At 39.7% G+C, this 21606-nt stretch overlaps 1 protein-coding gene across 1 annotated transcript in view; it reads right to left on the reverse strand.

Annotated features, from left to right (window-relative positions):
• The window catches only part of KDR (kinase insert domain receptor), a 71149-nt gene that overhangs the window by 43555 nt on the left and 5988 nt on the right, over nt 1–21606 (reverse strand). The window lies entirely within an intron of this gene.

The raw sequence follows: 21606 nt of genomic DNA on the forward strand, positions 1-21606 counted from the left end.
TGCGCCGCGCCCGAGTCGCCGTGGGAGAACATCCTGCAGCAACAACTCCGTTTCTGGGGGAAACAAAATGCAGCTGGTAACCGGCTCTAGGCTGCTGCAAGGTTCACTTGGCTGCTGGCCTCGGAGATTTGGGAGCGTCCCCAGGAGCGCGGCGAGGGACACCGCGCCCTCACTAGGCGCGTCAAAGCGCAGGAACACAGCCGTCGCGCGCATCGGAACGGAGCAGCAGCAGGTTGGAGCAACCAGGGAGAAGGGGACGCTGATCCAAGCCGTATGCAGGCTCGCACCCTGGCAGTGACTCCAGCCAGTTGTTTTGTTTTTTGTATTAGAGTGTTTGTTTTAGAGTGTTTTGTTTGGGCAGCACAATTGTAGTTTTAAAAATCTGAATCTGATTGATTGCCTTTAATCAGAAAATACACTTGTCTGGTTCGCCACCGTTCCTGCTATTTCCCCTTCCACCTAACGGCTTTAAATATTTTGAAGTTACCTGCCTAACCCCAGAGGGGTTTGGACCCCCTGCCTGGCTCTGGCCAAAAGCCTACAGCAGGGCCCCAGGGAGCTGGAGGTACCCAAGGCTCCAGCGTACCTGCGGCATGAAGGTCACTTGTCCCTCGAATGAGACTCTCCCTACAAGGAATCCCTAGCATAGTTTTGGCCAGGCCCCTTTTCAGAGCAGAACTTCCAGCCAAGACACCCTTAGACCAAGGGAAGGAGGTTTCGCTGGGAGAGCAATGAAGCGAAAGCACCCAGGACGCTCTGTGACCAAACCGCATAACCGTCTCTGCGCGTGTGGACTTCTGATTGGAGGGGAACTCAGATTCCTTCCTGACCACATTTGTTCCCTCTTCTTTTCGCTCCATCTCTCCCCACACCCGGGGAGTGACATAAAATGTTCCCAAACCTCATTAAATAGGGATCTTCCAGATCCCTCTGTCTGACTTCCCAGGTGCTTTTTGATGACAACTTAAAGGACTATTCTTCAGCAAGACGAAGAGACAAAATTATTTTTACATCTAATTCAAACTAGATTAGTTGTATACAATTAATTAAAGTGTTGCTTTCCTTCATCCGTTTTTAAATATTTACTGTATTCACTCTCCTTTTCCAGGTTGACAATTGAAATATTTTAACACCGTCTAAAATATAATGAATGTATATGGTTAAAATTTGGGGGGAAAATACAAAAAGGTTTAGAGTAAAAAGACATCCTTTTTTCCAAGCAAATTCTGTACACATAGAGGTATACAGGTATATCACCCTCCTCTTTCCACACATGGTAGCTTTGTATAAATGCTGTTTTGAGCTTTGGCTTTTATCACTCTAAAATATACCTTGAAGATCATTCTACATCGACCCCTGAAGCCCCATCTTTTTAATGGTGGCATCGTGTTGCACAGTATAGATGTACTAATATTTACCTAGGAGGTATTTATTTGGGGCAGGGGAGAGGATCTTTGAAGAAACTTCTATCTTCCTGCTAGAAAACTTAGCAAATGAAACAGAATGGGCTCGGGCAGAGTTGGATCAAGGGGAGGGAGACGGACGCTGGTTTGGAGAAAGCTATTTTTCTCCACCTCCATCACCAGACAGTTCTTCTCTCTGAATCTTATTTACAATTCACGACACTTCCTCTTCCATGTCCCATTTAGGAAGATAGTGTCTCCTCGGAATGCAAACCAGAACCTGCAGGCCCATGGTAATAGCCCCCTTTAGAAGTCCTAGAGGAAATGATGCGCCTTTGATGGCCGCAAGACCAGAATTTGGCAGCGTCTCAATGAAATCAGTCTACCACACTCCCTCCCACACAGCGCTTAGAAGTGCCTTGCGTTCATGCAAAGTGGCAAAGTCTGTTACAAAAAAAAAAAAAAGTCTGTTCCCTGGGCAATGCCCTTCCATTGTCTGGCATCGCAAAGAGGTGATTTTTGTGAGTTAATCTGTCAGGACAGGTATGGCCACCGTCTAGCAAAGTGCATCCAGTGTCCCGTAGATGCTAGTCAGACACGGTCCCTGGAGAACAGCAGAGTGTTGGCTGAGTGCACAGACTCTGGGGCCACTGCCTGGATTTGACTTCCCGATCTACCGCTTATCATCTATGTGAGCTTGACCAACTTACCGGTTATTTACCTATGAAGCACACAAAAGATTATAGTAGTACTTTCTTCATAGCATTTTTATAAGAATTAACACGCTTACTACATATAAGGCACTTAAAAATAGGACCCAGCAGCCAGTAAGCACAAGATCGTAGACATAGTAAGCACCGAATACACATTCTGCAAAGGTTAGTTACACTGCAGTGTGCAGGCTCCTTCGTGCTGCCGAAATCTAAACCACACGTTAGGCTCATTCATTCAACAGTTTCCGAGCACTTACTACATGCTAGGCACTGTACCAGGAACTGGGGTTAACATGGTGGAAATAATGGCAATAGGATCATAAATCAGCAGTCATCGCAACAGCTTCACCCAGGAGAAATTTAACTCAATCCCAGATCACTCTGTGTCTTCAGCTCCTTCTTTGGGCTTGTGCACATGGAATATGCTTTGCTCTTATCTAAAGCACACTGCATAAATTACACTCTGCGGTCCCCAGATTTCTTTACATTGTCACTAGTATTTTGGACTTCATATCTTAACAAATAAATATGAAGATTGGTAAAAGGTTAATAATTGTAGGAGTTGAATAATGGGCACATAAGGGTGCATTTGACTATTCTCTCTGCTTCTACATGTTTAAAAGTTTCCATGATAAAAAAACTTTCTGTTTTAAATAATTATAGCCAAAGTGATGCCCAGTCTGGTGATATAACACCACTGACTTTTTGACTGTCAGTGTCTTGATATGTGAAAATAAGGACTTGGAGTGACCTTGAGCAGAGGTGTTAATCACTTCAGACATCAGTTTCCTCATTTGTAAATGAGAATAATAATTCTTACCTAGCCTACCTCAAGGATTATTATGAAAGTCAAATGAGACAATCTCATGAAAGTGCTCTATAAACTATAGAATATAGCCATGATGATGGTGGTAAGAAAGATTCTTTCAACAGATGTTTAATTTCTTTCCTAGAAGTACTTGTTACCAAGGCCTGTAATTAGCTGGCTGGTGTCTTCTACACACACCTTCATTATCCAAAAATTGTTTTCAACATTATGAATATCAACAGTTCAAAAGTATTTCCTGTCTTTCTTTGACATATAGATGTAGCTATAGAAATAGGTATACAGATTTAGAAGAGATATATAGAGATATAAATGAATAGTAGAAAATTTTGCAGAAAATATCTAGAAAGTATCATTCTACAGCAATCAGAATAATTATTATTAAAAGAGAGAAAAAGTAAAAGATATTGGCAAGAATGCAGAGAAAAGAGAACTCTTATACACTGTTGGTGGGAACGTAAATTAGAAGAACTTCTATGGAAAACACTATGATATTTCTCAAAGAACTAAAAGTAGACCTACTATACAATCCAGCAATCTCATTTTTTGGGTGTCTACCCAAAGGAAAAGAAATCAATATATAAAAAAGATACCTGCACGTGTATGTTTACTGCAGTGCTATTCTCCATAGCAAAGATACAGAATCAACCTTGGTATCCATCCATGGAGGACTGGATAAAGAAAATGTGAGATACACACACACACACACACACACACACACACACACACACAAACATACACACCACGGAATACAACTCAGCCACAGAAAAGAATGAAACCATGTCTTTTGCAGCAACATGGATGCAACTGGAGGCCATTATCTTAAGTGAAACAATTCAGACACAGAAAGACACATACCACATGTTCTCAGTTATAAGTGGGAGCTAAATAATATGTACACACGGAAGGAGGGTATGGAATGATGGATGACGGAGACTTGCGGGGCGAGGGACAGGTGAGAGTGCAGTGGATAACGGGGGGTGGGGGGCGTGGGGGGGTGGTGCCATCACACATTGTACCGATGTGTGTTGCTCCAGCGATGGATGCACTGAAGGCTTTGCTTTCACCACAATGCAATATATCAATGTAGAAAAATAGCACTCGTGCCCCATGAATATGTACAAATAAAAAATAAATAGAAAAAACAATCAGAAACAAAAAAAAAGAAAATATCTGGAAGGATACACACTAAAAAAAAATGCCTACCTCTGGGAAATGGCTGAGGCACAGGGGCAGGTGGATGAGAACTTGTATCTGTTGCTTCATATATTTATAGAATATTTTTTCAAATCAAGCCTACCTCAAGTACAACTTTTATAAATAAAAATATCAATCGAGATCAACTCTCTTTTCTAGGAGCTGTCACGTTTTTAAATATTGCCATTTATTGATTACATATTTGTATGACACTTTCTCACATGTCCTCTATTTAGTTCCCCATATTTGTTTAATTTGTAACTTGCCAGAGCCTGTGACTACCTCACTAGATGTTGGCTCAGTTTCACAGCCCAGCCACACTCATAATTATGTGGCCTGGGAGATTATGAGCATCCCCTATATTTCTCATTACCTGCCTTCTTTACACACACAAGTTTATTTTACTCCTTATGTGATATACATTTTTAACTTAAACTTAAGATATATTTTCGTGTTCAAGGAAAAGCAGGCTATGTTACCACAAAGCCAGGCCTGCCTTGGATGCTTCCAACAGTGTTCAAGTTTACTCTTAAAGTCCTGAATGCTAATAAATATAAAACATACCCCCCATCCTTTTGGTGCAGCAGATTAAAGAGAACCTTATTACTTGCTACCTGCAAAGGAAAAATCTCAGGTACTATAAATATGTATACCTACATTCCTGCCCCAAACTTTCCCAATAGTTTCTTGAAATATCTCACATAAGGATAAATATAACAATTTAAAAATGTGTAAAGGATGCAAGGAATTTAAATAATCCACTGAAAGTCCACACAGCACCAAAAAAGGATGCTAAAAATAATAAGAGCCAACACTTTCTGAGCACATCATTTGGGCAGACACTGTTCCAAATGTTTTATTTCTCATTTCATCCTCACAACACCCCATGAGGACAGAAAGCACTACTAGTATTCCTTAGAGAGAAGAGAAGTAAAGAGAAAAAATTATTTATTCTTAATGCTTTCCTAGAAGTTTTGTCAAAAAAAAGTTATGTTTGCAAATAATTAATGCAGTATTTTCACCATTAATTAGCAATATGATAAAAGTCAAGACACTCTTAGGGTTTTTAAATAATAATAAAAAGACAAGGAAGATTTTTGGATCACTTATTATGTGCCATGTATTTTCCTTAGATTATCTTATTTGATTCTCACAATAACTCCGTAGAGAATATACTATAATTATTCTCAAATAACAGAGGGTGGGGGAATGAGATTTAGGAGGTTTAAGTAACTTTTCCAATGTCCTGCAACTATAAGTGATTGAATCAGAATTTAAAAACAGTGAAGTATTAAGCATCTAAGACAGACCCCTTTAAGCATACACAAACTGTTTCTTGTTGAGAATGAATTGATCTCTCAAGGCATGAGGCTGAGTGAATTGATGTCACTGGCTTCCTCTGCCTCTTCATGATGATCATTTCTATTTTCCTATGTAGATGGAAGGCCAAGAGTGACTTAGGAAAGGCACTCCAAGACGGATGACCAAGGAATAACAAAAGGCAGGTAATTAGCTCCCCGGACCCCATCCCCACCCAGAAAATCCCAGCCACCTGGATCTCTACCTTCTCCCCAACCCCCAACCACTGATCTTGCCCTCCAAAGAAAAGCGATTGCATCTATACAAATAATTACTTGCACCTTTTGGGCATTTCTTTTCTACCATAAACGTTTTTGCCCTTTGTCCTCTTGCACATCCTTTAATATCCAGCTCAAATATCCTTCTCAAGTGACATATTTTATTCAGCTGTATTCTTCAATTGAGACTCACACCCCCACTGAGAAGAAGAGGCAAAGGCTGACTCTAACCTAAGCAGGTATTTAAGTCTGGAAGGAGGATTGTTAAGGTATAATAAAAATGGTTAAGGACACGATGATGATGGTGTCCTATAATATTCAAAATCTACTTTGAATATTATAGACTTATTGTGATATGTCTAATTACATAGAGCTATTGTAAGGATACTATGGGTCTAAAATTGTATGTGCTAGCTATGTAAAGGGTACTTTATATGATCATTCTTAAATTCACATTTAAATAATAGTCATGCATTTAATAAATATATCCAGAATTATATTTATACTTTATCCTAGACAATTTAATGCAGACTATTTTGTTATTTACAGAACTAGAAAATTACTTTCCTTTTCCTATATAAAGCACACCACTTACACAATACATAATAAAATAGTCACACATTTAAGCAAATGTTCCTCCCTCGGAAGTAGGGATTAGATCACATTTACCTTGGATTCCCAGGGTCTAACACAGTCCCTGAGCATACTTATCTCTCAATACATTAATAACATTCAGGTTATTTTTGTTATTTTCATTTCTGCTGCTTTTTATTTCTCCTTTGCTCCCCACCCCCCGGCCCTGGAACCTCATGCTTCTTGGGTAACCGTCACAATTATCTTTACAGAGAACAACTTGTTGAAATAAACAGAACTATAGGACTATACAATGTCAACATAGACACCACCAGAGTGAAAGCGTTAGTTCTTAATTCATTATGCAGTGGAGATTGAAAGTTCTGTCTTCTATTTTGAGCGCATCCAGTCCCTTGCAAGAAGGATGTCTGCACTGTCAGGCTAGGTGTATTAGTTTGCAGGACTGTTCACATTTTTATAGACTAAAGATAATGTTTCCCAGTCATGTTGCTTCACCAGCAGTAAGAGCAGGTCAATGATAGCAGAAAAGTTTTATGTTCTTTGTATATAAACTTATTCTCCAGAGTTTCCAAAACATTGAATAGTCCCTGGAGGCGCTAATAAAACTTCTCTTTGAGCAGTGTTGCTGAACATTCGCTTCTAATACATCACTGCTTTGGTGCATATGACAAAAAAAAAAAAAAAATCACCAAGGAACTCCTCACACAGAGAGAAATTTTAAAATGAAGTGAAAAACACAACTTTAGTCCTGATTGATAATCATCCCGAAATTGGTCAGGCTGGCTATACGCAGATGAAAGGCCGTGAGGGTGTTATTTCACACATCTGACCATATAATATAAATAGAAGTTCCGGATGTGGAGAAAACAGGTCTAGTAACAAACATCACATCTAAAATATTAGACATTAAAATGGCTTTTGGTTGTGTACAAAAGCACTTAAATTTCCTTATCCTAAGAAAAAAACTTGACCTTACTTCTCCCTAAAGCTACTTAGTTGTCTGGTACTTTTACTTTTCCTTCAGAAAAGTTCTTGAAAGAGAAGAGGCCATCCCTCATCTTGTCCCCTCAAATACGAAAACTTCTTCTCAGTCTCAGGCTCTGCCCAGCATCTCCACGACACCCACTCCACCGTCCACCCCCTTCTTGAACCTCTGTCTTCGCGTGACACCAGTAACACTGCACACTCCTACCCGTCCAGCCAGCGCCCTTCCCCGGCTCACACTCCTTTGCTCAAGTGAACAAATGGATTCTCCAAATCCACTCTTGGTCACCATCTCCTGTGCTTTTCCATGACTTTCTCAGGGATCTCCTTTCCCCTTGTGCCTTCAACTATCTTCTTTATGGGGAAAACTTGCCAAATTGTGCTCCCAGCTCTGATTTCCTACCCTAGCTCCAGTCTCTAATCGCTAATCCTTCCTGGACATTCACCCCACACTGTGTACCCAGCCATCTGCTCCTTCAGTACAGGCGGCAGATGGCTGAACAATCTCTCTTCACTTACAAAGTATTAGCTTACTTTTTAACAGCAAGGTAATTATGACATATCCATGAAAACACCAAATTTTAGACTTTTTAAAAGCATTACTCATGCACTAGATATGCTTTTCCTATTTTTCTTAGAGGGTTTATTTTTATAGATATTGATTTTTTTATTTTTAAATGTATTTGATTATTTATTTATTTGAGATTTATTAGAGAATTTATTTATTAATGTTAAATCAGTGGGTCCCAACCTTGGCTACACATTAGAATCTCCTGGGTCTGGGGAGCTCTGAAAAAAATCCTGGTACCTGGTACCTTCCTACATCGATTAAGTCAAAATCTCTAGGAGGAAAACTTGATCAATAGAATTTTATTTGTTTGGGGTTTTTTTTTTGTTTTTTAATTGTTTAATTGTTCAGCTGGAATAGAGAACCATCCTATTAAACTCTTGTTCATGAGAACAGAAAAGATTCTTCCAAAACTTAGAAATGAAATCATTATAGCTCCAGGACTATTCCATCCATTGGTTACGAGGGTTAATGATAAGCTTTCTAAAGAGCAGCAAAAACATGCAAGAAATTTAAAAAGTATAACACATAAGAAAAAAGTAATTTATTCTTAACAAGCTCACACTTATCAAGTATATTTTTAAATAGCTTTTACCCCCAAAATTGTATTTCATGTGAGATATGAGTGCCTTTTAAAGTGTTTGCCATGATTCAGGGTGAGTCTTCCACAAGTAAGAGCACCTATAACAAGGTCTGAAAACATCCATGAGCATTTCAAATTATTATTCAATATTTGACAGCATGAAATGTGACTATCTACCACTGAAAAAAATGTCAAGGAAGGAAGAGAGTCTGAAGTCAGTAGTCTGGTAACAGTAATTCATTTTGATAGGAAAAATTACAGCTTTTCATGTCTTAGCTTCAAACAGAAGATAGCTTTTTATGTTTATTGAGGCAATTCTCCCTTTTTTTTTTTTTTTTTTTTTGAGTTAAGCTTTTTGTTAACTGCCACTATGAATGAAAGAAGAACTGCGGGGGGAGGTTGGGTGGGAGGAAGACACCTAAATTGAGTTTCAAGAAAGACGAATCATCTAAATCAGTTTCTCTGATCTAAAAACATTGCCGAACACAACGTAGTATGTGGTGTGTGATATTGTTTTTCACCCTTCCTAGCTCCTAAAGTCAAACGCCAAATTCCCATAAATTGGACTAACATGTAAAGCTAGCTCATATCCAGTTGAAAAAATTCTTCAGGATCTAAAACAAGGATCCCAGACTATAGGCACCCTTAAAATTCTTCATAAGCTTGTGTTTCAATTTCTGTCTGTGTGTGCTTGCATACAGAATACTTACTAAAAATAAACCTATCAGAATTTAGCAGTAATTATTCCTCAGTGAGAAAAATATGGATGACTTAAAGTTTCTTCAGGAACCATATAATACTTTTTAAACATACATGCATAGAAGAAAAGTCGTGAAGGACACACATGAAAGAAACTTAATTCCTCCCGAGGACCAGGGTGGGGATGGGATGACAGAAGAGATTTCATGTATTACTCTATATTCTTTTATATTGTTGAATATTGTAATTAATAATTTATAATTAAAAAGCATAATATAAATAATAATAGACATATGAAAATGAATTTTGAATCTTTAAAGATCCATTAAAGACTTTACTCTCTCTAATTTGGAGGTGTCATTGTTAACATCTCATTTGCTCAAGTGAGGAAGAGAAAGAACGAGAACAGAAGTGCTCCCGCATGTTTAAGTATTTGTGATGGCAAAGTCTCACTCCTAGGTGCCAAAACCTGTGCCAGTTTTCTATCACTGCATAACAAACGACTTCAAAACAAATGGCTTCAAACCAATAAGAATTTATTATCTCAGAGGTTTTGCAGGTCGGTGGAAGCAGTTTCATTTGGTTGCTCTCGTTCTGCATCTGTCGTGAGTTTGCAGTCAAGATGTCAGTGAAGGATGCTGTCACAGGAAGACTTGCCTGGGACTGAAGAGGACCCTTCTCATGTGACTCATTCACGTGGCTATTGGCAGAAGCACTCAGATCCTCACTGAATATTGGGAGTCTCCATAGTTGAAAATAGAAGGAAACTTAAAATTCCTTCTTCTGTGCCTGTTAAAAACTTATGTAACAGTTCTTCTCGACAGGTCAAATATGAAAGAAAAATTGTTCTTTCAGCAATTGGATTCATGCACAGGTCAAAAGTCTTCCTTGGAGTGGAGCGTGCACAAGGTACACACTCATTCGCAGCCACGCACACACCCTCCTTCAGTTTCATGTATAAACAAACATTACCCCGGGGGATTGTTTTTAGCTATCTTTAACCAAACTGGTTTCACTTGGCAGACTGCAACCCGCTACAGGTGGCACCCATTTTCTGTGAAGTGTTTCCTTTTCCCAGAACCCAGACACTGGCACCAGGCACCTCCTTGCCCTGCTCAACATCTGTTTCTACTTATGTGCCAGCGAGGGCCACCTGACCCATGAAGGGAAACAAAACAAAGGTTCATGGTCATTGTGTACCACAATGTCACGTTTTCGTCCACCCAGACCCTGGAAACACAAATTGGGAAACTCCGTTGGAATGCCAAGTGTTGGTCTACCATAGGAAGGGGCCATGGAAAAAATATTTCCCTTATTCAACTGTTGATGTTAATGAGAAAATAAGGCAGGGCTCTTGACCTTGGAAGCTAAAGAAATAAATTCATGAAGAGACTAATCATTCGCCGTCACTTCCAAAGCATTGCATATTTCTACAGAGGATATAGAGAAGTATAAAACTTGCCCTAAAGAGGTTTATAAGATTAGGAGGTCAGAATGGGTACATTAGAAAATAAGTGTGTAAAGCTAGATACATAGTATATCAGATTTACAGGGCAAGCAATAAACATCACTAGCAACCCTTAGAAGGAGCCATAACCAAGGGCTGGGGTGATAGGAAACCCCAGTGATGATGAGACTTGAGAAAGAAAAAAGTAACTGATTTCATTTCATCCCAAATGAAATCATTTTCTTTCCAATAGTTTACCAGGATGAAAATTACCAAGTCACAACTCTCCTGAGACTTGAATCCCATGACACCCAAGAAAATCCTTGCCCATGTTTTCCAAAGAGATTTCTTTTCTGCTTCTCTTCTTTTCCTATTGTCAGCATTCAGTTATCTAGAGAAGTTAAGGGTAGAGACTAAGGAGGATAAATCCAGGGATATGTCATACGCTTTATTTTTTTGCCTTCAGGTTCTGTTTCCAGTTTTCAAAACTTTTTCTAGAGTTGAGTAACAACAGCAAAATGTGATGGTTTGAAGATATACATGCACAAATCTACAAAGTTGCCTATAACAACGATATCCATTGCAAAATCAGAAGATTAAAAGGTTAAAAAATGGAAACAATCTTAATACCTACAAATAGAGAGGAGTTAAATATATTGCTCATGCAAAAAAGCAAACTGCCATGCAGTAATATCTTGTATGATCCCATTTAGTTAAAACAAACAAACAAATGCGTACCCCACACATGTGCTCATGCACAAAGCAATATCAGAAACCGTTAACAATGCTGATATCTGTGGGATTGGCAAATGACTTTTATTTTCTCTGTGCTGATAGAGATTTTTAAATATATATTACATCTATAAATTTAAAAAATAGTTTAATACATGTATGTATATATGTAACATTTACCTTTTTGATTTTCAGATCTGTTTTGCCAACAAATGATCTAGAGACTGAAAGCGAGGCACACTAGTAACAAACGGTCCAGAAAAATCAACCATTATGAGAAGAATGGCCATTATGCGCAGATTTTTTTTTTTTAATTTAAGGGTATTGGTCATTGCCTCACTGAAAATCAAATTTTCCTCAAGCAATAGATGGATAAATATTTTGAGATTTTGGTGCTCATAAATAGTTCAAAGCCCAAAAGCTTGAATTTCCAAACTGAAACAACACAGGGCTTGTGGAGCTGATCATAAACTGTGAGAGCCTAAAGATTTAAGAAGCGGGAAACACATCGCCACGAAGCTCCATTCGCGGATGATATTCTGGGACAGCAGCCAGCCTTGAGCAAGATTGACGAGTTCTAGACGTTAAAGAGGCCTTTCTTCTCCTTTGCCTGAAGAGCTCTGAGCAGCGTGGCCAGATGGCCATGAACTCTGTGTTTGGGGTCTGGAGAGAAGTGGGAGAGGCCCAGCCCATTCTGCTGATGCACCAGTTCAGGGAAAGGTTAGTTGACGCAGCCCTTTGCCTTCCGCTTGGCTTGGATAAAATCAGGAAAAGTGGTTTAGACTCAGTACTTTCTCTGCCCTCCTCAGGGTCCACATGTTTCCTGACCCTTGACCTTTTTTTCTGTGCAAGGGCAGTCACCTGCACATGAGCTGGGCTGACAGTGACATCCTGCCCATCTCTATGTCCTGGACCCATCGCTGCAGTTCATCAGGCTGCCCATGTCTTCTGCAGATAATTCGTTTCACGTCCAGCCATTGCCTGGCCACATCATCACCTAACTGCACAGCCACGCTGGTTTTCTTATTTAACAGGAATGGAAACCTTTGAAATGGAAGAGTTGGAGAGAGTCCCTGTAAAAACCAACTAGCCAATCTGCATAGTTAAACGTAACTCTAAGGAAATAAATTGGACCTCCATAATTTTCCTTCCCAATTCCTGTTCTAGAGGGTGTAATGACCAAACTTTAAGGCTGATGATAAAACATCTGCTCAACACTGGCTGCTCCACCTTTTCTTTCCTTTTAGATAAAGATATTTAAATCTGGGGAGCTCCAGAGACAGGAATGGTCACCCTGTGTATCCATCTGTCTGGTTACATCCTACAGGAAACAAATGTGTGTCATAAATGACACAGTCTCAAATCATGATATAGTAGAGAAAACACTGAAATGAGTGTCAGAAAACCTCATTTCATACCAATTTTGCCACTAATGTACTCTGGACCCTGTTTCTTCATTAACAAAATAATGCAAAGGATTGCTAAAGTCTTCTTGTTATGAAGGTGTTGGTTCTGAGCATCGCAGCAAGCTGGAGGCATGGAGTATACTTGGCTGCGTTTTCTACTCCATCTGCAGATCTCCCAGCAGGCTGACACCTCCCACAAGGGTCCCGGAATGAGGCAAACCTCCCTCACACTGGTAAATAATCGGAAGCAAGTACATCACCTGTCATTTGTGCTACTCTCTGAAAAACTTACTGTGTTTTCAGAAATTATATTATACCTTAATGATGTTGGCTTCATAAAGCATGTTGGGAATGATTCCTTCCTTTTCAATGCTGTGAAATAATTTCTGCAGAATAGGCACCAGTTCTTCTCTGTAGGTAAGGAAGAATTCAGGTGTGAAACCATTTGGCCTGGGACTTTTTTTTTTTTTTTAGAAAGGCTTTTTATTACTGCTTCAATTTTGGTGCTTGATATTGGTCTGTTCAGGAATTCTATTTCTTCCTGATTGAGCCTAGAGAGGCTATGTGTTTCAAAGAATTTGTCCATTTCCGCCACATTTTCAAGTTTATATGCATAGAGATTTTTACAGTATTCAGAGATGATAATTTGTATTTCCATGGTATCAGTTGTAATTTTTCCTTTTTCATTCCATATTGAGCTTATTAGAGCCCTTTCTTTTCTGTTTCTGGTTAATCTAGTGAGAGAAATGTCAATTTTATTTATCTTTTCAAACAACCTTTTGTTTCATTTATCTTCCATATAGCTCTTTTATTATTGATTTCATTTAGTTCTACTCTGATCTTGGCTATTCCTTTTCTTCTGCTGGGTTTGGGATTGATTTACTCTTCCTTTTCCAGTTGAGTCAATTCATTAGATTTTTGATTTGTGATCTTTCTGTCTTTTAGAAGTGGACTTTTATGGCTATGAATTTTCCTCTTGGTACTCCTTTCACTGTGTCCTACAGATTTTGATAACTTGTGTCCCTTTTATCATTAAGTTCAAAGAATCTTTTGATTTCCATCTTAATTTCCTCTCTGAGCTGAGTATCATTCAGCAGTAGTTTGTTTAGTTTCCATAACTTTGTGTATAGATGAGTGTTTCTGTTGGAGTTGACTTCTAATTTCATTCCACTGTGGTTTGAGAAGATGCATGGAATAATTTCTATTTTTTTAAACTTGTTGAGACGTATTTTGGGGCCTGGGATGTGGTCAATCTTAGAGAATGTCCCATGAGCTGATGAGAAGAATGTACATTCAGTGATTTTTAGGTAGAATGTTCTGTAAATGTCTGTTAGGCCCATTTGTTCTAGAGTTCTATTTAAATCCATTATTTCTTTGTTTATTTTCTGTTTGGAGGATCTGTGCTGGTCTGTCAAAAGGGTGTTGAAGTCCCTGGCTATTACAGTGCTGCTGTTTATCATTTTGTTTAGATCAAGTAGGATTTGCTATATGAATCTGGGCATACCTGTGACAGGTATGTAAATATTTAGAATTGTTATGTCTTCTTATTGAATTAGTCCCTTTACCATTATATAATGACCATATTTGTCTTTCATTACTTTTGTTGATTTGAAGACTAAGTTATCTGATATGATAACTGCTACTCCAGCTTTCTTTCAGTTTCCATTAGCTTGGAATATTGTTTTCCATCCTTTCACCTTGAGCCTGAATGAGTCCTTGTGGGTTAGGTGTGTTTCCTGAAGACAGCAAATACTTGGCTTGTGTATATTTATCCATTTGACCAGCCTATGTCTCTTCAGTGCGCAGTTCAAGCCATTCACATTTATTTTTTTTTTTTGTTCACATTTATTGAAAGAATCTATAAGTGGAGTAGATTTCTGTTCATCCTGTTGAGTAGAACATGACTGCTTTGTTTTATCTCTTGAGCCATTGTGGTATCTGGCCTTTAATCTTTAGTTTTTGGGTGATTTTACGCTGGTTAGTGTTTATGGTGCTGGCCCATGAATAATGCAGCTATGAGTACTTCCTGCAGGGCAGGTCTTATCTTGACAAATTCCCTCAGTGTTTGCTTGTGTGAGAAAGATGTTATTTCCTCCTGATATATGAAACTTAGTTTTGCGCGATACAGAATTCTAGGCTGGACATTATTCTGTTTGAGATGACTGAGAGTGAGACCCCAATCCCTTCTGACTTGTCAGGTCTCAGTTGAGAAGTCTACAGTTAGTCTGACAGGTTTTCCTTTGTAAGTTACCTGCTGCTTTCACCACACCGGCTCATAGGAGCAACTGTTTCGTGTTTATTTTGGCCAGTCTGGTGACTGTGTTGTGGTGTTTGCCACTTTGTGATGAATCTCCCAGGAGTCCTTTCAGCTTCTTATATCTGGATATCTAAATTTCCAGAAAGGCCAGGGAAATTTTCCTCAATGATTCCCTCAAATGAATTATCCAACCCTTGTGTTTTTTCTTCTTCGCCTCTGAGATGCCTATAATTCTTATGTTAGGCCTTTTTACATAATCCAATATTTCATATAGGCTTTGCTCATTCCTTTTATTTCTCTGCTCTAACTCTGTGACTGATTTTTTAATTCAAAGGTGTTGTCATCAGGCTCTGAGATTCTTTCTTCTGCCTGATCTAACCTGTTCTTAAGGCTTTCCACTGTGTTTTGTAGTTCTTTGAATGAATTTTTCATTTCTAGAAGTTCTGTTTTATTTTTATTTAATAATTCTATTTCTTCAGTGAATTTTTCATTCATTTCCTGCATTGTTTTTGAGCACGGCTCTCCCGCACTCTATTCTATATTGTTCTCCTTGCTTTCCTAATCTTCGTATATGTATCTCCCATCACCTTCTCCCACCCCACTGCCACCTCCCCTGCACCGAGCGTCCCACATTGGTTCTCTGTGAATTAGCAATGCTGCTTCCAGAGTAAGCGGTCCACACCAAGGCAGCTGTCTGCATTCTTTCCCTCCTTCCCTGGAGTGGTGAGTTGTGAGCTAGCTGGCCCCCTCTAGTCCACCACTTTTTGAGGTCTTTCAGGTATAAACTTTCAACATCTCCCTCCCCAGCCAATTACAGCCCTCCACTAACAGCTCTGGGCATTTGTCAGACCCTCTGAGTAAAGGATAAGAACTTCTACATGTCTAAAGGTGATGGGAGTGGTAGGTGGGCTGGGGTCAGAGAGTTGGGAGTGCTGGGCTAGGGGGTGGGTACTTAGAGGGAAACCTTAGTTTCCTGACCAAAGTGAAACTGAATAGAAAAATTGCAAGTTTCTCTAAAAGGGTATTAGCACTGTACACATTGCCACTGTGACATGTTTCTTGATCATTTGCATTTTATCTTCTGTGAACTCCCAGTTCATATCTATTGCCCATTTTTCCATTGAATTGCTTTTTTTACTTCATTTTATAAAAGTTCTTTGTAGATTACATATACAAACCCTTCTTCTATCAAGTAGGTTGCAAATATATTTCTTCTTGGTTAACCATTGGACTTTTGACTTTTTTTTTTACAGTATCTTTTCAACAGAGGTTTTAAATTTTTATGTTGTCAGATCAATATTTTTTCTTCATTTATTCTGGGATATTTGTCTTGCTTAAGAAAGTCTGTCTAATTTCAGGATTCCATAAATGTTCCTCTGGAGTATCTTCTAATAGGGTAATGATGTTAAAAGATGTCACTTTATACATGCAGATTTTTAATCCCTCTGGAATTTAAGTTTGTGTAAACCAGCTAAAGATCTAATTTCATTGTCTGGGTTCAAATTCCTAGTTCTACCGCTTATTAGCTGTGTGACTTTGGACTAGTTACTCAACCTCCCTGTGTTTCAGTGTTTTCATCTGCAAATAGGGATAATAATAGTATCTATCTCAAACAGTTGTTGTGAGGATTGAGTTAATACATTAAAAGCTCTTAGACTACTACCATCCATACAGTAAGTGCTCGCTAAAGGCTAGCTGTTAGCTGATCCAGTTGAAAAGTCCTGACACCATTTATTATATAATTTTTTGATCAATAATGCCCCTTTTAGCATAAAGTTAGCATATATACCTGGATCTGTTCCAGACTGTATTGTGTTCCATTGATCTATATATGAATACCATAATGTTTTATCATTAGCTTTACAACAAATTTTAAAATCTGGTGGGACAAGTCCCTCTCTCTGATCCTTTTTCAAAACTTTCTTGGCAACTTCTCACAGTATTCATCTACATAAATGTTAAAATAATCTTATCCCACAACAGTCATCTATATAAACTTTAAATAATTTTAAAATAATTTTGGATGGAGGAAGAGAACTAAGTCACCAGCTCCAACCTGTCTAGAAGGAAACTAGTACCAAACTAGCATAAAACTAGTATCAAAAGAGGAGATTAAATCTATCATGATCCACTTGAAACCAATCACAGCTTTTGGCATGGGGATACAAACTCCACATTCATTCATCCATTTGACCAGATCCCACCATTTCACTAAGCACTGCTCCATATGGGAATGTAAAAGCTTACACCTGTGAGAGAACACACAGGAAAAGCAAATCACACAGAGGCAACTATTTGACCAGATTGTTTTCAATCTGCAGAAGCATTAGCTCCTCCCTACACTCCACCCACGGGGTACTACACAGGGATTCTTATGTGTTTACTTCAAACTGTCGTTGGCACATATGCTTTCTAGGATAAAATAGTTTATCTGGATTTGCAAAATCATTTCCTGTCGTTCCGAGATCAAGCACCATCTTGACTCGTAAACATGAGCTCTTCTGTCCCCCCGAGCAGCTCAGAGGGCACCAATTCAGGTTTCCCTTCCGATCGTGACCAGGAAGAGGCCCAATAAATATTTCAAACATAAAAGGATTGTTATAACAAAGGGGTCTTAAAATCTTTCTGGGTTATCTGAACAGCTTTCCATTTCATTGTGTTTTCATCTCTACCCCCCTTGAAATTAGAAGAGATTTTTCTCAGAATGAAACACAAATTTACAGATAGGTTGAGATTAGAAAAGAAAATGAACAACAGCAACCTCCTCCCCCAAAAAAGTGGCGATCTCATAAATAAAAGTACAGATATTAAGGGGACAGAGAAAAGTTATGTCAGGAAGACCATTTGACCACAGGCCAGCCTCGGTAATCCCCATTCAGGATGCGCCTCCTAATAGCAAACAATTCCTGCTTCAATGACAACCCCGTATATTTGTGTTATAAACACAAAACTATCAGAGCATGCATTACACACACCTTACTATGACATGGCAGATGGGGCCTGGCTTCCAAGATAAGCTTTATGGAGAGTGAAGAGGAAGGGACAAAAGAAGGTGAGAGGCCCAGGAAAAAACACTTCCCTTCATCCTTTGATGTTACCAAAGTGATCAGTGATGAAAGAAGCATCATTCTGACTTTATTCCCCTTCCATACACTGAAACTGGAGGCTAAATATCATCAAAGATGGCTCCCTTGGAGGAAACGGCTTCCTAGAACCCCTCAAACAAAAACCCGAAGCAAATGACAGTAGATACATTGGCCGGGCATAATGGCAAGGCATTTGTCCATCTTTATTTCTTCAAAGTCACTCACAGTGAGCGCCATACTGAGCTATCTGTAAGAGACTTTGTGCTTTGAATCTTGTACAGATTAAAGAAGGCAAGTGATAACCCCCTGGAAATTGTTACAGAAGCCTGGCAGCCCAGGGTAATTTATAAGAAGTTTAAATTTACAAAAAGTACAACTCGACAGTGGAATATTTAGCTAACTTAGGGATAGCAGTATCTGGTCCAAACGCAACAAATTACATTACAACAAAAGCATCAGGACAATAATGGAGTCCAAAGTATATCTCATGAACTGCTTTGGGCTCAGTTCCATGAAAGGTACTGAGTGTAGGAGTATAAGAATGAGTCTCACAACATCACCCCTCTACAACTGTCTTTCTAGTTAGAATAATACACAGGCAATAAATTCAAGTAATATCAGGCAGTATATAAATACACTTTTACAACTATGCAGAGACCATGCATGCAATTAGACTTTCAGTAAGGGAAAAAATGGTTCCTTGGATTTTATTGTAATCGATTATGTAGGACGCAAGCTATAGGGTCAGTTCTTTAAATCTATAAATTATTCTAGTTAAAGTGTACTCTGTTTTTTGGGAAATACATCTTTGGACTTTTTCCTCCTCCAACGTAGTTGTGTGGGGAGGTATTTTTCTCTCTTTAGTGTTCTCAAGTTTATGTACATATTTAATATACTGAACTTAACTATTAGTAAATAATAAAATCAGATTTTCCCTGCTGAATAAAGTCTTAGCTTGAACTATGAAACACCCTATTAAACCACTTAATATTGTTTAATTACAGTTCTAAATAATAATGAATTAGGTGTAGGAAATAACATGGAAACAAAGCCAATTCATCATAACACAGATGTGTTTTTTAGAATAAAAAATGGAAGGTTGAGAGGCAGTCACAGAGAAAATGAAGTGAACAACTGGAGATATGTCAATAATATATCCCCAAACTTCCCAAAGCTATTGATACAATGATGTAGGAGGCTCATGTTATTCAGACCAGCTGTCCACACTGATGAAATCATATAGACAACTCCTTACAATAGGAGTCATTCAATAAATATTCACCAGATTGAGCTAAGTAATTATTCAACTTTCCATTTTGAGCAGTTATACCCTAAACTATGAGATGAATCAGACAGCCGGTAAAGGAATGAAATTTGAAATTCATTTAATAATAGCTAATGTTTATACCATACTTGATCATTCACAAAGATCTTTCACTCATGGAAATTATCTCACTTGCCCCTAAAAAGAACCCTGGGAAGTAGCTAAGGGGTTACTGTCTTCCTCACTTTAAAGAGGAAGAAACGGGGTCTCAGGGCGGTTAACTGATGCTACTCAGCTGAAGTAACCCCACAGTTGAACCCACCCTGGCTAAGTGAGTCGCCAAGGCAGCCCTTAGATTTCACGCCTCGCACGTGGGGAACCGTTGAACGGAGAAACTCAACGCATCAGAGGCGCATATACATGAAATGTTTGTACTTTTTCAAATGACTGCTACCAACTGCTCTGTTGACAACCACCCTCCACCTTTCCAGCTGGAAAATGCCTCTCTCAATCACCTCTCAGTCTGACTCCGAACTTGCCATCACTTTCTGGTTAGTAAAAGTCTGACTGCAGTTACTCCCCTCCTTCCCGGAGCAGGCTCCCCAGAGCGGCCCTGGGTTCCGAGGTGGGGCGCCTGGGGGCGCGGCGGGCATCCTGGGCATCCCTGCCTGCGCACGGCCAGGTGGCGGTCCCCTTCCATGGGCTATCCGTGCTGCTGTGACCTCGTAGGGGCCCGACTAGGCCGTGCGGCGGGGGGACCCGGGTGGCTCCTGCACAAGGAATCCCTGGTGGTCCCAGGCCGGCGCCTGCACCCGGGCCCAGCGTGGGTCCCCGCCCCCCACCTCTCCTCCCCAGGGTCACCTGTTCGCTTGGCCTCCATCAGCGCCCTTTGACCGCGCTCCTCAGGGAGCTACGCGTCTACACGGACTTCCAACCCGGGCAGAGGATGTCAGTCTCGCCTTCTTTCAAACACCCGCGAAAGTGAGATTGAATAATTCCGGAGACTCACTCAGTTGGTTTAGGAAGAAGAACCCAGCCAGTGGGCAGGCCCCACACCGCCCTCCCGCGTCCCCAGCCCCTCCCGGCCATCCGGGCTGCGCTCGGCACCTGCATCCCACCTGGGCCGCCCTGGGGGCTCCACTCGCGCCTGCATCACCCTTGAACTCAACATGATCCGTATCCCTCCTACACCCAGCGCTACCTGGTAACTTCTGGGAGCAGAAAAAGGTCTCAGGAAGCGCCCGCACGCCAACCTTAAGCCAGCATGTGTGAATATGAACTTTGGCTTGAAGTACAGGGTTTGCCTTCGCATTTATTGCTTTAGCTTCGTTTCTGGGCCTAGCAACGCGCGTTGCACAAAACAGGCTTTCAATAATTTGTTGTTTTGGTGTTTTTTTTTTCTCTCTCTCTCTCTCTAATACACCCCACTCTCTTCTAGGTCAGTTTTGTGAAACCTGTTTTTGAAGAACTTTACATAATTGCAATCTTTTTTTTTTTTTTTAGCTCTTTTTTATACCTTTCACTGTGCATTTGAAGTGGCCCTGATCATAGCAGGTAAACTTTTCCAACTTTCTAAGGTAAAATATAATTACATCAGGCATTATTAAAGTTAGGATAATAGAAACCACAAGTTCCAGGGCATGGATACAGTCTTACTCAAGTGATAAAGTGGTAAGAGCTGTTAAAACTTTATTGCAATAATAGTATTACAGCCTTTCACCCCCATAGTCCTTATTGTGTGCCAGGCTCTGTTCTAAATGTTATGAGAATGCTAACTCGGTTATATGTGTTATCTTATTTAATCCTCCTCAGAATCCTTTGGGATAGACACCCTTAGATACTCACTTTACAGATGAGAAAACCCAGGCCAAAAGCTCACAGCTAGAAAGGGAGCAGGCTTTGTGCTCGTAACCACTACCCTGCATTGTCTCTTTGACTTTATGTTGCTGCAGAATACGAAAACAATACCTTACATGAATTTCTGTCCGTTCTATTCACAGAATTACCAGCATTTTTTTTAAAGCTTTATACTTGCACACGGCCACTGTGTAACAACTTTGAGAACACTATGTCATTTTGCCTAAAACTCTACCCCTCCCACCTATAAGGCAGGTATGGAAACTGCAACTCAGAAACATGAAGTTTCTTAGCCAAAGTCGTGACATGAGTAAGTGGCAAAGCCAGCACTCAAATCCAGGTTGGCCCAACACCAGAGTCTGTGCTCTAAACCGTCACACTTTGGGTTCTGTTCAAAGTGAACGAAATTAGGT

Source organism: Lemur catta, chromosome 19 (assembly GCF_020740605.2).
Source record: "Lemur catta isolate mLemCat1 chromosome 19, mLemCat1.pri, whole genome shotgun sequence".
Classification (NCBI taxonomy): domain Eukaryota; kingdom Metazoa; phylum Chordata; class Mammalia; order Primates; family Lemuridae; genus Lemur; species Lemur catta.